The sequence below is a fragment of the Balaenoptera borealis genome (genome assembly GCF_965194805.1).
Source record: "Balaenoptera borealis genome assembly, chromosome: 21".
Classification (NCBI taxonomy): Eukaryota; Metazoa; Chordata; class Mammalia; order Artiodactyla; family Balaenopteridae; genus Balaenoptera; species Balaenoptera borealis.
Genome location: NC_138880.1, coordinates 8,488,243 through 8,504,071, shown reverse-complemented (window position 1 = coordinate 8,504,071; position 15,829 = coordinate 8,488,243). Strand labels below are relative to the sequence as shown.

Below are 15,829 nucleotides of genomic sequence, written 5' to 3'. Positions count from 1 at the left end.
TCTTTCCTGGCTGAAGTCAGATGTACCCTGTAAGCCCAACAGTTGGGATAGAAGTTTGCATAGTCGTGCCACATTTTTTTCTCTCTAGCATGACTTCCTAATGGTGACACAGGCTGACTCTGCAGCAAAGACAAACTCTTCCTAATATGGAGAACATGGTTTGAAGGAGAAACATCCCTGGTAGAGTTGTTTCCACTACTGCAGAGAGACTGAATTTATACCAAGTTCTTTTAGCTGCCCATGGCTGCACCTCCTTGACCTTTGACTACTGAACAACTGAACCCATCATCCATCATCCAGGCCTCCAGCTCAAATTTAAAGGGGAGATTAAAATGGTATACAAGTAAACTGAAAATAGAAACAAGAAGAACTCACTTCAGTTGGGCAAATGGCAAGCCCAGAAAGAGTTTCTCTCATTAAAAAATGATGAATAGGAAAACAACACAAGCAAATGCAAACCTGTGCAAAAATCCTGCAATGATAAATGTACACCCCAAAATGAAAGTGAGTATACATCATACATTTTAGATAGCATTCATCCTCTAGAATAAGATTTAATAATGAAATACAAGAAAATGTGAACTCCCTCACACTTTCAGGGCAATTAAAGAAAATAGACTATGAAACAAATTGAAAGAGAGGGATAATTAGTTGACTGAGTTTTTTAAAGAGCATTGCTAGAAATAATAAAACAATTTGATATGATAATGCCATTGCATTTAAATGTCATAAGATCCAGCAAAGATCAGAGTTAATAATACAACAATAGAATCAGGGCTATGGACTAGTGCTTGCAAAAAGAAAGCAGCTAAACTATAGAGACAAATCACAAAACACTGAAAACAGTTATGTTTGTGTAGAATAGGCAGAAAACAAGTGTATAGGTGATAAGTGGGCTTGAAGAAGAAAACAGAACACATGAGACAGAAATAGTATTCAAAGACATAATAGAAGAAAATGTATCTAGAGTTAATGAAGATGTCAATCTACAGAATGAAAAAAAAATTACCTTATTTCATCAAAATTACCAATAAACTTAAAGATATATCCTAAAGAATCTTCTGAATTTCAAAAGTAAAGAAAAAAATGGTACAGGTTGCCAGGCAAAAATTAACTTACAAAGAAAAACAATGAGACTGGCCTCAAAGCAAAACCTCAAAAACAAAATATTCCAGAAAGAAATGGCACAATATTTATAGAATTTTAAAGGGGTGGGGGAATGTGAACCAAGAATTTTTATATCCAGCCAAATTTCTATTCATGTGTATTGATAATAAAAAGACAGACTCAAAGATTGAAGCATTGTGCCCCCTGAAAAACCTACTTGAGGTTGGAGTCTAACCAACTAAGTAACTACTCAAAATAAAAAGGCCATGAATAAAGAATATTTGGAAAAAGCAAATGTCAGACATTTAATGTATGTAAACACAGAGTTGGACCCAAGTAATTAGATATCTACGATCTTTTCCTTCAATATAATTAGCAAAAAGTTATATTGAAGGAAAAGATTGTAGATATCTAATTCTTCAAGGTCAAGGTAGGTAATATAGAAAATAACTGAAATATAATTTAATAATTTAATGTAGTAATAATAATTTCACTAAGAGAGCCATACAAGGATAGAACAAAACCCAGACAGCAAAGTATAAATGACCTAATTTCTGCCTCTTTAGTAGAAAAAAACTAATCTATTATTTACTTTCTCACTTTCATTAAGTAATGATTATAAATTTTGGCACAATAGTTAAACACACCAAATATTCACAATCAGAAGAAACAGAGTACAAGTCTCAAAAAACTGATCCACAAGGAACAAAGCATATAGCAAAAGATACACAAGCAAGCACAGATCACAAGGCAATAGGGAAATTATCCAGAATAAAAACAAATGATGTATATTATATAATTTAAAACTCTGTATATCAAGCTTCATATATGATAAAAATATACCTACTTTTTACATGTAAGTGCTACATTAGTTTTAAAAGTTGATTATATAAAATGTGAAGAAAATTTAAATAAATTCCAAGGATAATTTGACACCTTTTTTAACCACAATGCAACAAAACAAGAAATAAATAACAGAAGTACAAATAATTCACAAATAAAAATATTTTAAACTTTAATAAAAGCCTCAGGTCAAAGAGAACGTCAAAATCTTAAACATTAAATAACAATAAAGGAAACTTCACAATCAAACTTACTGAATGTGAACAAAATTGTACTCAGAGGAACATTCATAGCCTTAAACAACATCCTTACTAACCAAAACTGCTATACATAATTAATATTTAATTCAAAAAGTTGGAAGTATAAGTGAACAAATCTAAGTAAACATATGAAATAAATTCTCATGGATTAAACCAAAAGTCAACCAATTAAGGTGTTGTAAAATTTAACAGCAAAACAGATGAATCCACTAACTTGTCTATCAAGAAATAAAAAAGAAAACACAAGTATACAACACCGGACATTTAACGGAAATTGGATGACTTTAAAAAAAAACCCTTCATTTGCTACTACACTAGTAAAATTGAAGAATGGATAAAAATACAGTTATAAAATAAATAAGTCACAGGATATTATGTACAGCAGAGAGAAATATAGTCAGTAAAGTCATAATAACTTTGTATGGTGACAGATGGTAATTAGACTTGTCGTGGTGATCACGTAATGTATAAAAACATTGAATCACTATGTGATACACCTAAAATGAACATAATGTTATGTCAATTATACCTCAATAAAATTTTTTAAAAGAAAAAGAAAAATGGATGAAACTAAGGATTTTATAGAAAAATATAAATCTCACAAATTACTTCAAAAAGTAAGAACATTTAAATGATGAATGACCACTGAGGAAAAAAATCAAGAATACTACAAAAACAAAAATAACACTGCCTCTAAAAAAAAAGACAGTTCAGATGTTTCCAAATGTGATTCATAGGAGCTTAGTAGTTTTTGAATGAAATACCTAATTCTGAAAAACTGAGTATTCTTTCTAATGTTTGCCTGAGGCTGTAGCCCTGGGAATAGCCTGGACTCATGGCCAGCTAAATCAGAAATAAATTTTAAAACCTTTATTTTTCTAGGCAGCATCAGGAGCCAGGAAAAGGTGGACAGTTAAATAAAACATCAGTTCACACCTATTAAAAGCAGTCGAGGCAAGGTTCCGTGCCAAATTGGCTTGAAGAAATAGTGTGGCAGGTATGCTTTTAATGAAGATCATTTCTCCACCTTCCTGTTTTAATTTGATTTCCCTGGCAGACTTGTGCTTCCTTGGCTTGGAGGAAATCTGCTTAACTACCACCGTCTCAACTGGGAGCCAGACAGCTGGATTCCTTCACCATTTTTGTAAATAGTTTGCCTTTTGATGTCCACAGGGATCGCCGTGTTGCCTCCACCGGAATCCTGGAGAGGGTCCAGCAGAAAAGAAAAGGCCGCTCCATTTGCCTGGGACAAGCCCCATGATGTCAGTGGCAGAGGCTTTGCCCACTTTAAGCTAAATTATGAACTATATCCTCTTCCTAGATTCCTGGTGGCTATGTCGACTCTCTTTGTTAATGGCTCCAAACCACCCAGCAAAGTGACCCTCAGGCTAAGAGCACAGCTAAGGCCCAACAACTGTTAGTTTCAGAGCAGACTGGGGCTGCATTCTTAGCCAGCCTCCAGGGCTCGCCATATACAACCACATTTTCTTTATAGATTACATAAAAATTTCATGGCCATTTCACTGTTTTCCAAATAGGTTCAAAATTCTATCAGCCTGCAGAATGTCCCACGAGGCCTTAATCCAGGCAGACAAGTGTTTGCTGAGCGAGACTGTATTTGTTTCCTACTGCTGCTGGAGCAGATGGCCACCAGCGTCAGGGCTTAAAACAACACACATTTTTGTCTCACACTTCGGGAGGTTACAAGTCCAAAATAGGCCTTATGAGCTAAAATTAAGGTGCCAGCAGAGCTGCATTCCTTCCGAAGTTTCTAGAATATCTGTTTTCTTACCTTTTCCAGTCTCTAGAGGCCACCTGTATTCCTTGGTTCACAGCCTTTCCTCCATCTTTAATGCTCATCACGCCAACCTCTGCTTCCTTTGTCACATCTTCTCTCCTGAATATACCCTCTTGCCTACCTCTTAGAAAGACCCTTGTGATTACACTGGGCCCACGCATATAATCCAGGGTAATCTCACCATCTCAAAATCCTGAACACGTCTGCAGAGTCCTTTTTGCCATGTAAATTGACACATCCACACGTTCCAGGGAATAGGATGTAGATGTCTTCCGGGGCCACTTTTCTGTCTATTGCAACATCCTTAATGGATGGTCCATCCTGGCCAATATAATTCAACCAGCTAAGAGCTGCCACAAGGTTCTATGTGATTAAGATCCAGTGAAACAACGAGAAGTGTAACAAATGCTAAGATGTCAAAGGAGAGAGAGGACATCTCATTTGGGAGTTGTCAGATAAGCCCTCATGGAAGGAAGGCCAGGGAATTGAACTGGATCGTGAAGGATGAGGGGAAACTTTGCTTCCCTGGGTCCCAGAGGGAACCTTGATGGACAGCAGACAGTTAAGAATATGAAATGCCAACACTTTCATCACACTCCTTGTAGAGGCATTTTCAGACACACAAACACCAAATAAATTGCTCTTGAGAGAGAAAGAAGTCAGAGTTTATCTTTGGAGCCACCCTTATCACTCCCATCTACACCCTTCCTCTGCTTCCAGGGAAATCAGTCTTTATCCCTCAGAATACACTGGGAGTGATTGGGACGGAGTTATGCCCGAATGGAGCGTAACCTTCCTCTTGGAAGAAGGCTCATCAATTCCTCTATTCAACAGGAAGGGGATGTGTCCTGATTTCCTCATTTGGAACTCAGAATCCCTTTCTCGCTGAAGCAGTGTTTATAATGAATGTAAGATGCTGTCAGATGAGTCACAGGTTCTTGGTGGGAAACGACTGCGAGAGCCTCTAGTCCAACCTTCCTCAGAAAGCCAGCTGGTGGCACAAGGTTTAATTTTCCCAGCTACACCAAAGTGTGTGAAATTTCTGTTCTGCCCTTACTATCCTATTTTTTTTTAATTTTATTGGAGTATAATTGCTTTACAGAGTTGTGTTACTTTCTGCTGTATAACAAAGTGAATCAGCTATATGCATATGTATATGCCCATATCCCCTCCCTCTTGCGTCTCCCTCCCACCCTCCTTATCCCACCCCTCTAGGTGGTTGCAAAGCACCGAGTTGATCTCCCTGTGCCATGCAGCTGCTTCCCACTAGCTATCTATTTTACATTTGGTAGTGTATATATCTCAATGCTACTCTCTTACTTCGTCCCAGCTTACCCTTCCCGCTCCCCATGTCCTCAAGTCCATTCTCTACGTCTGTGTCTTTATTCCTGTCCTGCCCCTAGGTTCATCGAACCTTTTTTTTTTTTTAGATTCCATATATATGTGTTAGCATACGGTATTTGTTTTTCTCTTTCTGACTTACTTCACTCTGTATGACAAACCCTAGGTCCATCCACCTCACTACAAATAACTCAATTTCTTTTCTTTTTATGGCTCAGTAATATTCCATTGTATATATGTGCCACATCTTCTTTATCCATTCATCTGTTGATGGATACTTAGGTTGCTTCCATGTCCTGGCTATTGTAAATAGTGCTGCAATTAACACTGTGGTACATGACTCTTTTTGAATATGGTTTTCTCAGGGTATATGCCCAGTAGTGGGATTGCTGGGTAATATGGTAGTTCTATTTTTAGTTTTTTAAGGAACCTCCATATTGTTCTCCATAGTGGCTGTACCAGTTTACATTCCCACCAACAATTCAAGTGGGTTCCTTTTTCTCCACACCCTCTCCACCATTTATTGTTTGTAGATTTTTTTGAGGATGGCCATTCTGACTGGTGTGAGATGATACCTCATTGTAGTTTTGATTTGCATTTCTCTAATGATTAGTGATGTTGAGCATCCTTTCATGTGTTTGTTGGCAAAATGTATATCTTCTTTGGAGAAATGTCTGTTTAGGTCTTCTACCCATTTTTGGATTGGGTTGTTTGTTTCTTTGATATTGAGCTGCATAAGCTGCTTGTATATTTTGGAGATTAATCCTTTGTCAGTTGCTTTGTTTGCGAATATTTTCTCCCATTCTGAGGGTTGTCTTTTCGTCTTGTTTATGGTTTCCTTTGCTGTGCAAAAGCTTTTCAGTTTCATTAGGTCCCATTTGTTTATTTTTGTTTTTATTTCCATTTCTCTAGGAGGTGGATCAAAAAGGATCTTGCAGTGATTTATGTCATAGAATGTTCTGCCTATGTTTTCCTCTAAGAGTTTTATAGTGTCTGGCCTTACATTTAGGTCTTTAATCCATTTTGAGTTTATTTTTGTGTATGGTGCTAGGAAGTGTTCTCATTTCATTCTTTTACATGTAGCTGTCCAGTTTTCCCAGCACCACTTATTGAAGAGGCTGTCTTTTCTCCATTGTATATTGATGCCTCCTTTATCAAAAATAAGGTGACCATATGTGCCTGTGCTTATCTCTGAGCTTTCTATCCTATTCCATTGATCTAGATTTCTGTTTTTGTGCCAGTACCATACTGTCTTGATTACTGTAGCTTTGTAGTATAGTCTGAAGTCAGGGAGCCTGATTCCTCTAGCTCCGCTTTTCTTTCTCAAGATTGCTTTGGCTATTTGGGGCCTTCTGTGTTTCCATAAAAATTGTGAAATGTTTTGTTCTAGTTCTGTGAAAAAATGCCAATGGTAGTTTGATAGGGATTGCATTGAATCTGTAGATTGCTTTGGGTAGTATAGTCATTTTCACAATGTTCATTCTTCCAATCCAAGAACATGGTATATCTCTCCATCTGTTTGTATCACCTTTAATTTCTTCCATCAGTGTCTTAGAGTTTTCTGCATACAGGTCTTTTGTCTCCTTAGATAGGTTTATTCCTAGGTATTTTATTCTTTTTGTTGCAATGGTAAATGGGAGTGTTTCCTTAATTTCTCTTTCAGATTTTTCATCATTAGTGTATAGGAATGCAAGAGATTTCTGTGCATTAATTTTGTATTCTGCTACTCTACCAAATTCATTGATTGTCTCTAGTAGTTTTCTGGTAGCATCCTTAGGATGTATAGTATCTATGTATAGTATCATGTCATCTGCAAACAGTGACAGTTTTACTTCTTCTTTTCCAATTTGGATTCCTTTTAATCTCTTTTTCTTCTCTGATTGCTGTAGCTAATACTTCCAAAACTATGTTGAATAATAGTGGTGAGAGTGGGCACCCTTGTCTTGTTCCTGATCTTAGAGGAAATGGTTTCAGTTTTTCACCATTGAGAATGATGTTGGCTGTGGGTTTGTCATATATGGCCTTTATTATGTTGAAGTAGGTTCCCTCTATGCCTACTTTCTGGAGAGTTTTTATCATAAATGGGTGTTGAATTTTGTCAAAAACTTTTTCTGCATCTATTGAGATTATCATATGGTTTTTATCCTTCAGTTTGTTAATATGGTGTATCACATTGATTGATTTGCGTATATTGAAGAATCCTTGCATCCCTGGGATAAACCCCACTTGATCATGGTGTATGATCCTTTCAAGGTGCTGTTGGATTCTGTTTGCTAGTATTTTGTTGAGGATTTTTGCATCTATGTTCATCAGTGATATTGGCCTGTAGTTTCCTTTTTTGTGACATCTTTGTCTGGTTTTGGTATCAGGGTGATGGTGGCCTCGTAGAATGAGTTTGGTAGTATTCCTCCCTCTGCTATATTTTGGGAGAGTTTGAGATGGATAGGTGTTCGGTCTTCTCTAAATGTTTGATAGAATTTACCTGTGAAGCCATCTGATCCTGGGCTTTTGTTTGTTGGAAGATTTTTAATCACAATTTCAATTTCAGTGCTTGTGATTGGTCTGTTTATATTTTCTTTTTCTTCCTTGTTCAATCTTGGTAGGTTGTGCTTTTCTAAGAATTTTTCCATTTCTCCCAGGCTGTTCATTTTATTGGCATATAGTTGCTTGTAGTAATCTCTCATCATCCTTTGTATTTCTACAGTGTCAATTGTTACTTCTCTTTTTTCATTTCTAATTCTGTTGATTTGAGTCTTCTCCCTTTTTTTCTTGATGAGTCGGGCTAATGGTTTGTCAATTTTGTTTATCTTCTCAAAGAACCAGCTTTTAGTTTTATTGATATTTGCTATTGTTTCTTTCATTTCTTTTTCATTTATTTCTGATCTGATCTTTATGATTTCTTTCCTTCTGCTAACTTTGGGGGTTTTTTTGTTCTTCTTTCTCTAATTGCTTTAGGTGTAAGGTTAGGTTGTTTATTTGAGATGTTTGTTTCTTGAGGTAGGATTTTATTGCTATAAACTTCCTTCTTAGAACTGCTTTTGCTGCATCCCGTAGGTTTTGGGTCGTCGTGTTTTCATTGTCATTTGTTTTAGGTATTTTTTGATTTCCTCTTTGATTTCTTCAGTGATCTCTTGGTTATTTAGTAGCATATTGTTTAGCCTCCATGTGTTTGTATTTTTTACAGTTTTTTTCCTGTAATTGATATCTAGTCTCATAGCATTGTTGTCAGAAAAGCTACTTGATACGATTTCAATTTTCTTAAATTTACCAAGGCTTGATTAGTGACCCAAGATATGGTCTATCCTGGAGAATTTAAATGTATTTAAAGAAACAACAAAAGGATGAATGCACAAACTTGCTGCTGCTTAGATCACTGCAGCTTCTAAGACCCAGTTTCTTTTACTGTTTTCAAAACAAAACAAAACAAACAAAAAATAATAAAAAAGTTGTGCCTGAAAAAAAAAAAAAAATGTTCCATGAGCACTTGAGAAGAAAGAAGTGTATTCTGTTGTTTTTGGATGGAATGTCCTATAAATATCAACTAAGTCCATCTTGTTTAATGTATCATTTAAAGCTTGTGTTTCCTTATTTATTTTCATTTTGGTTGATATGTCCATTGGTGAAAGTGGGATGTTAAATTCCCCTACTATGATTGTGTTACTGTTGACTTCCCCTTTTATGGCTGTTAGCATTTGCCTTATGTATTGAGGTGCTCCTATGATGGGTGCATAAATATTTACAATTGTTATATCATCTTCTTGGATTGATCCCTTGATCATTATGTAGTGTCCTTCTTTGTCTCTTGTAATAGTCTTTATTTTAAAGTCTATTTTGTCTGATATGAGAATTGCTACTCCAGCTTTCTTTTGATTTCCATTTGCATGGAATATCTTTTTCCATCCCCTCACTTTCCATCTGTACATGTCCCTAGGTCTTAAGTGGATCTCTTGTAGACAGCATATACGGGTCTGTTATTTTATCCATTCAGCCAGTCTATGTCTTTTGGTTGGAGCATTTAATCCATTTACATTTAAGGTAATTATTGATATGTATGTTCCTATTACCATTTTCTTAATTGTTCTGGTTTTGTTATTGTAGGTCTTTTCCTTCTCTTGTGTTTCCTGCCTAGAGAAGTTCCTTTAGAATTTGTTATAAAGCTGGTTTGGTGGTTCTGAATTCTCTTAGCTTTTGCTTGTCTGTAAATGTTTTAATTTCTCTGTCGAATCTGAATGAGATCCTTGCTGGGTTGAGTAATCTTGGTTGTAGGTTTTTCCCTTTCATCACTTTAAATATGTCCTGCCACTCTCTTCTGGCTTGCAGAGTTTCTGCTGAAAGGTCTGCTGTTAACCTTATGGGGATTCCGTTGTATGTTATTTGTTGCTTTTCCCTTGCTGCTTTCAGTATTTTTTCTTTGTATTTAATTTTTGATAGTTTGATTAACATGTGTCTTGGTGTGTTTCTGTTTGGGTTTATCCTGTATGGTACTCTCTGTGCTTCCTGGACTTGACTGACAATTTCCTTTCCCATATTAGGGAAGTTTTCAACTATAATCTCTTCAAATATTTTCTCAGACCCTTTCTTTTTCTCTTCTTCTTCTGGGACCCCTATAATTTGAATGTTGGTGTGTTTAATGTTGTGCCAGAGGTCTCTGAGACTGTCCTCAATTCTTTTCATTCTTTTTTCTTTATTCTGCTCCCTGGCAGTTATTACCACCATTTTATCTTCCAGCTCAGTTATCTGTTCTTCTGCCTCAGTTAATCTGTTATTGGTTCCTTCTAGAGTATTTTTAATTTCAGTAATTGTGTTGTTCATCACTGTTTGTTTGCTCTTTAGTTCTTCTAGATCCTTGCTAAATGTTTCTTGCATTTTCTCCATTCTGTTTCTGAGATTTTGAATCATCTTTACCATCATCACTCTAAATTCTTTTTCAGGTAGGTTGCCTATTTCGTCTTCATTTATTTGGTCTTGTAGGTTTTAACCTTGCTCCTTTGTCTGTAACAAATTTTTTTGTTGTTTCTTTTTTTTTTGATGGGCGGTGCTCTATTCCTGTCTTAATGGTTGTTTGGCCTGAAACATCCAGCACTGGAGTTTGCAGGCAGTTGGATAGAACTGGGTGTTGGTGCTGAGATGAGGACCTGCGGGAGGCCTCACTCTGATTGATATTCCCTGGGGTCTGAGGTTCTCTGTTAGTCCAGCGGTTTGGACTCAGCACTCCCACCACAGGAGATTGAGCCCAACCTCTGGCTTGGGAACCAAGATCCTTCAAGATGTTTGCTGAGGGTTCCTCCCATCCCCTTAGGTGTTCGTGGTCCCCCACTGGTACCTGGTAGGTGCCCTAGTTGTGAGGAGACGCGAACTCCGTGTCCTCCTAGTACACCATCTTGACTCCACCCCCATCCTGTTTTTTTTTATAGTTATTTTTAGTTTAATTCAAAGCCATCTTAACTCTACCATTTATTCAACAAGTATTTATTGATCCAGACACATACTTATTCACAAGTCTAAGAGAACATGGCTGGAGGAATGTGTTTCCTCTACTAATAAACGCAGGCAAATCAAACAGGTCCCTTAGCAAGCCGGCCCCAATACCATCTCACTGATGTGCAATTACACTCGTCCTCCTAATTTCTAATTGAGATTGTCAATCCCCTCCTAGTTCATTATCTGACACATTAATTTTACGTTCCATGCAGTCTTTCTCCAGATTTACCTACCAATGCCTACATCCATTCACTCTTCAATCGCAGCTCAGCCCTTCTCAGTTTTTTGTATCTATTCTCAGAGTTCAGCATATGAGTGAACAGTGTACACCTGGACCACAGCCCTCTTGCTATCATCGACTAGCACGCCATGAGAACAGGGATGACGCTACAGGGCTAGACACTGAATATGCAGGAGAGAAAAAGTCAAGCATGGTCCCATGCTTGAAGCATGCATCCATGGTCTCAGAGGCATCCTAGTCCAGCTCAAGAGATAAAAAACTAGTCATGCAAATGAACACATACAGTGATTCCATATTTTCATAAGTGTTATGAATAGAGCATGTGCTCTTAGGGAGGAGAATGGGCAGGTGGCAAGGTTTCTTTTGAGGGGGATGGTGTCAAGGATGGCTATACAGGTACCTGAGAAATGAATATTGAACAGGAGAGGCTCAGCCAAAAGCCACCTGGGAGGGAGAGAAGCATTCCTGGCAGGAGTGTATGTGAGGGTCATATAGCAGGAAAGAGCTGAGTTGTTGGAAGACCTGAACAGAAACCAGTGTGACCTCAGAACTGCATCTGTCAACCCTCTCATATTTCCACCCAGTAGAAGTTCATTTACTTTTTAATGTATTGATAACTTTTAATTTTATATTGGAGTATAGTTGATTAACAATGTTGTGTTAGTTATACGTGTACAGCAAAGTGATTCAGTTAGACATATACATGTATTTATTCTTTTTCATATTCTTTTCCCATTTAGGTGGTTACAGAATATTGAACAGAGTTCCCTGTGCTATACATTAGGCCCTTGTAGGTTATCTATTTTAAATATAGCAGTGTGTACATGTCAATCCCAAACTCCCTAACTATCCTTCCCCCCAACCCTTCCCCCAGGTAACCATGAGTTCCTTCTCTAAGTCTGTGAGTCTGTTTCTGTTTTGTAAATAAGTTCATTTGTATCATTTCTTTTTAGATTCCGCATGTAAGCGATAACCATATTTCTCTTTCTCTGTCTGACTTACTTCACTCAGCATGACGATCTCTCATTTATGTTCCTCATTCCCACGTGAAAGAGCTGCTCACTGCAGAGTTGCAAATAAACCAACCGACCATATAAACATATGTCTCATAACCGGCTGGTCCCCAGGTCATCAGCTCCATGGTCCCAGGGAACTTGCCTTCAGAGGCGGAATGCTCTTACCCTTCAGTGCCGCCAGCCCTAGTTCAGGTCAAGGCTTCACCCCACTGCACCAGGGAGGGCAATGCCAACCCTCACTTGGACAGGACCTTGCATCATTCTGCCTCTGGACGTTCCCCTCTATCCTTTGAAGGTTAGGGACTGGGGGGCAAAATCTGCAAGGCCCTGGGCACAGAGCACATAGGGAGAGCTGGTTCAAGGGTAGGATAGGTAAGCCTGGAGGAGAGGAGGTGGAGGAGAAGGGAAAAAGGAAGCTGTACCTACCATGTGTAAGTCCCTTTACACCACTCACTTCATTAAGTCCTAGACAACGGGCATGTCTACTTCAATCCTTGTTTTACAGAGCAAAGGTCCCGGGGGTGGGAGTGAATGGGTAACTTTTCAAGCTCTCAGTTAGTAAATGACTCTGATTTTGAACCCAGGACTGTTTCCAAAGGTCTCGCTCTTTCCATTACATTGAATACAGTGGATCCCATCCACATCAAGTTGTCAAGTCCCAATCAGACTCGTTTCTGCTCCCTGGAAGTTCTCATAAGTGCTGGTTCTCTCTTAAGGCGGGGGCAGTATGTTAGGATAGATGCTTCTAGGGCACAGTAGATTTATGCTTCAGGGATCTGTCAGAACCACATGTCTAGGGAGAATTGTTCAAGTTAAGGTGGAGTCTGGCCAGTGAATATCCAGAGTGAATCTAACCTCAAAAGTAGGGCTGGAAGTTATCAGGCAGAAGGTCAAGGTCACCAGCTGAGCAGGCAGGCTCCATTTCCAGCAAGAACCAGGATCCAGTCAGACTGTCAGCACACAGGGGACCATAGCCCCATTCTCAGTCGGCCCCTGGGGCTACATTCACCTGCAGACATTCCCCAGACTTTCACTCCAGTAAACAAGATGCTCCTGGAAAGGTCTGCCCTTCAGTGGCTCCAGAGAAAGGGATTTATTATATTCAGAAGCTGGGCATGCTAGAAAGGCAATGACTCCAGCTGGGACCAACGTCTGTATTTGGAAATCAGTTGTGTTCCTTTTGCTTCCTCCTGAATAGGATTCTATTTTCCAATCCAGGTATAGCTGCCTGGATATTGCAGGGAGTAGTTCCCTCAGCAAAGAGCAGAAGAGATGCAGCAGCAAGGGGCACCTGCCCAGGTATGTGAGACCAGGGCAAACTGAAAGCAGCGTTCAGCTGGATCAGTGGGTGGCATTCTGAAATGTCTGAGAAATTCTCAAGACTTTTTGGAAGATGAAGGCCATTTCATGTGAGTTCTTTTTCTCTTCACCTTCTAAATTTGAGGAATAGATGCCCATCCTGTCAAGGCTCTTTGTTTATGCTTAGGACTTTCTGTGATGATGGAAAGTTTCCATACTCGTGCTGATAAATATAGTAGCCACTAGCCACCTATGGCTGTCGAATACTTGAAATGTGACTAGTGCGACTGAGGAAATGAATTTGTAATTTTATTACATTTTAATTAATTTAAATGTAGATGCAAATAGCCACGTATGGTGAATAGCCACTATTGCACAGTACAGTTGTAGATATTCCAGCTGTGTAAGAACAGCAGTCATGATTTATTCATCCTCTATTCCCAGGGCTATCACAATGCCTGGGACATATTTCACACTAAATATTTCTTAGTGGACCAAATGAAGAGAGGAAAGAAGAAATAATTAAATGATCCTACTGGGCTAACATGGAAAGGAGACAACAATTCTTTGCTTGAATTTTGTCTCTACCTCTTACTGTGGCAAGCTATAGTTTACAAATGACATAATAATAATATTAATACTCATTGCTAATGTGTCAAATGTTCAGTGTGTGAAATCTCTTATGAGCATTAGTTTGTTTGATGCTTTCAACAAGCCCCTTTTTCATTTCAGGAAGCTGAAAGTAATGAGAGGTTAAGTCAGGGATTTTCAAACTGAAGGTCATGACCCATTACTTGGTATAAATTAATCAAGTTGATTCCACCCGCTTAAATGTGTACAACATAAAATGCATATGCATACATGTATGTATATATGCACATACATATGTATATGTAATACATATATACACACACATGATGTGTGTGCATATGCATGTTCAAAAGTGTTTGAAAGCCACTAGATTAAGTAACTCTGTCAAGGCTATTCAGCTAGCTCATGGTGAGTTGGGATTTGCACCCAGACTATCTGACTCCAAGTCTTAGACCTTAACTGGTATACTCTATAGCTTCCTCTGGTTTTGTACGAAATGTGTTTAAACTTTAAACAATTGACTTACACATAAATCCTAAGAACCTCACCCATCCATTAGGTATGGAATGTACATGTGTGTGCAGGTGCACACGTACTCACATCCACTTGCTTTGAGTAATGCCTAATATCTTTTAGATATAGTCTATTGCCAATGGCTATGGACCAAGCAAAACTGATCCTAATTTAAATGTCTCTAGATCAACCTGTACGATTCCACTTTGGCAGAGCTTGCTAGGGCTCCCCAATATGTGTATTTCTCCCTTGTGTACTAGGTGTACCACTGGGCTACATTTCCCTTTTGCCTTAAAATTAGGTGAGGCCGTGTGCTTGATTTCTGGCCAGTGGGGTGTAGGTAGAGGTGATGGACACCATTTCCAGGACTGACCTCTAAAATCTCCCACATAGTCCTCTAGACTGTCTCCTTTTGCTCGTCAACAGGCTGGATGCATAGAATGAAGTGGAAGGTTCTGAGGCTCAAGGTGATGGCAGAGCCACAGGATGGGAGGAGCCTTGACCTTGAATGACTGTGGAGAGCTCAGCCCCCAGCCCTCTCCCTTCACCCTGCTTTGGGCTGAGGCATGAGTGAGAAAGAGTCTCTTGTTGTATTAAGCCAACTGAGATTTGTTGTTTGTTACAGCAGCTATCCCATCCTGACTAATGCACCACTCTAGTGGGTGAGATGCACAAAAGAGGACAAACCTGAGATGTGTCCTTCAGCTCCCAGCCCAGGTCCACTGTCACACTAAGTCAAGGCAGAGTACAGAACGCACCATGGCAGAGTACAGAACTGACCTTGGGTCAGGTTGGGTGAGAGGTCTACATCTGATAGCTTGTCTTGGTTTTTTGGGTATCCAAAGAGAGGGACAATGGGTATTCAGTGATCTTAATAACATGACCTTCAATTTGTGTAGTGCTTTGTCATTTCAAAAAGGGCTTTCTCAATACATGATTTCACATGACTACATTGAATAGGGACAAGAATCCCCATGCTTCTGATGCAAAAGCTTAGGTTCGAACAGAGTAATATTTACCTGCGATCTCACGCACATTAAGAGCAGGGCTATGATTCATACCCATGTCTGCAGACTCTAAATCCAGTGACTTGCTGAGGAGAAGGTGGAGTGAGAGGCAGCAGGTCTCCCAAAGCCAGGGTTGAAGTTGGTCTACATAAAGCAAGCTCAAGCTCCTGTCTGCTTCCTAGAAGAAAGGCACACAGTATCTGTGGTGTTTCAAGCTACCCCAAGTATTCTCACAACTATCATCTCGCTTGAGCCTCACAATAACCCTGTGAGGCAAGCAAAGCTGACACTATTAACCCCATTTTACAGATGAGTCACCTGAGGTCCAGAAA

General features: G+C 38.8%; 1 pseudogene across 1 annotated transcript in view; it reads left to right on the top strand.

Annotated features, from left to right (window-relative positions):
• The window catches only part of LOC309619496 (exocyst complex component 3 pseudogene), a 51,829-nt pseudogene that overhangs the window by 31,924 nt on the left and 4,076 nt on the right, over window positions 1-15,829 (top strand). The window lies entirely within an intron of this gene.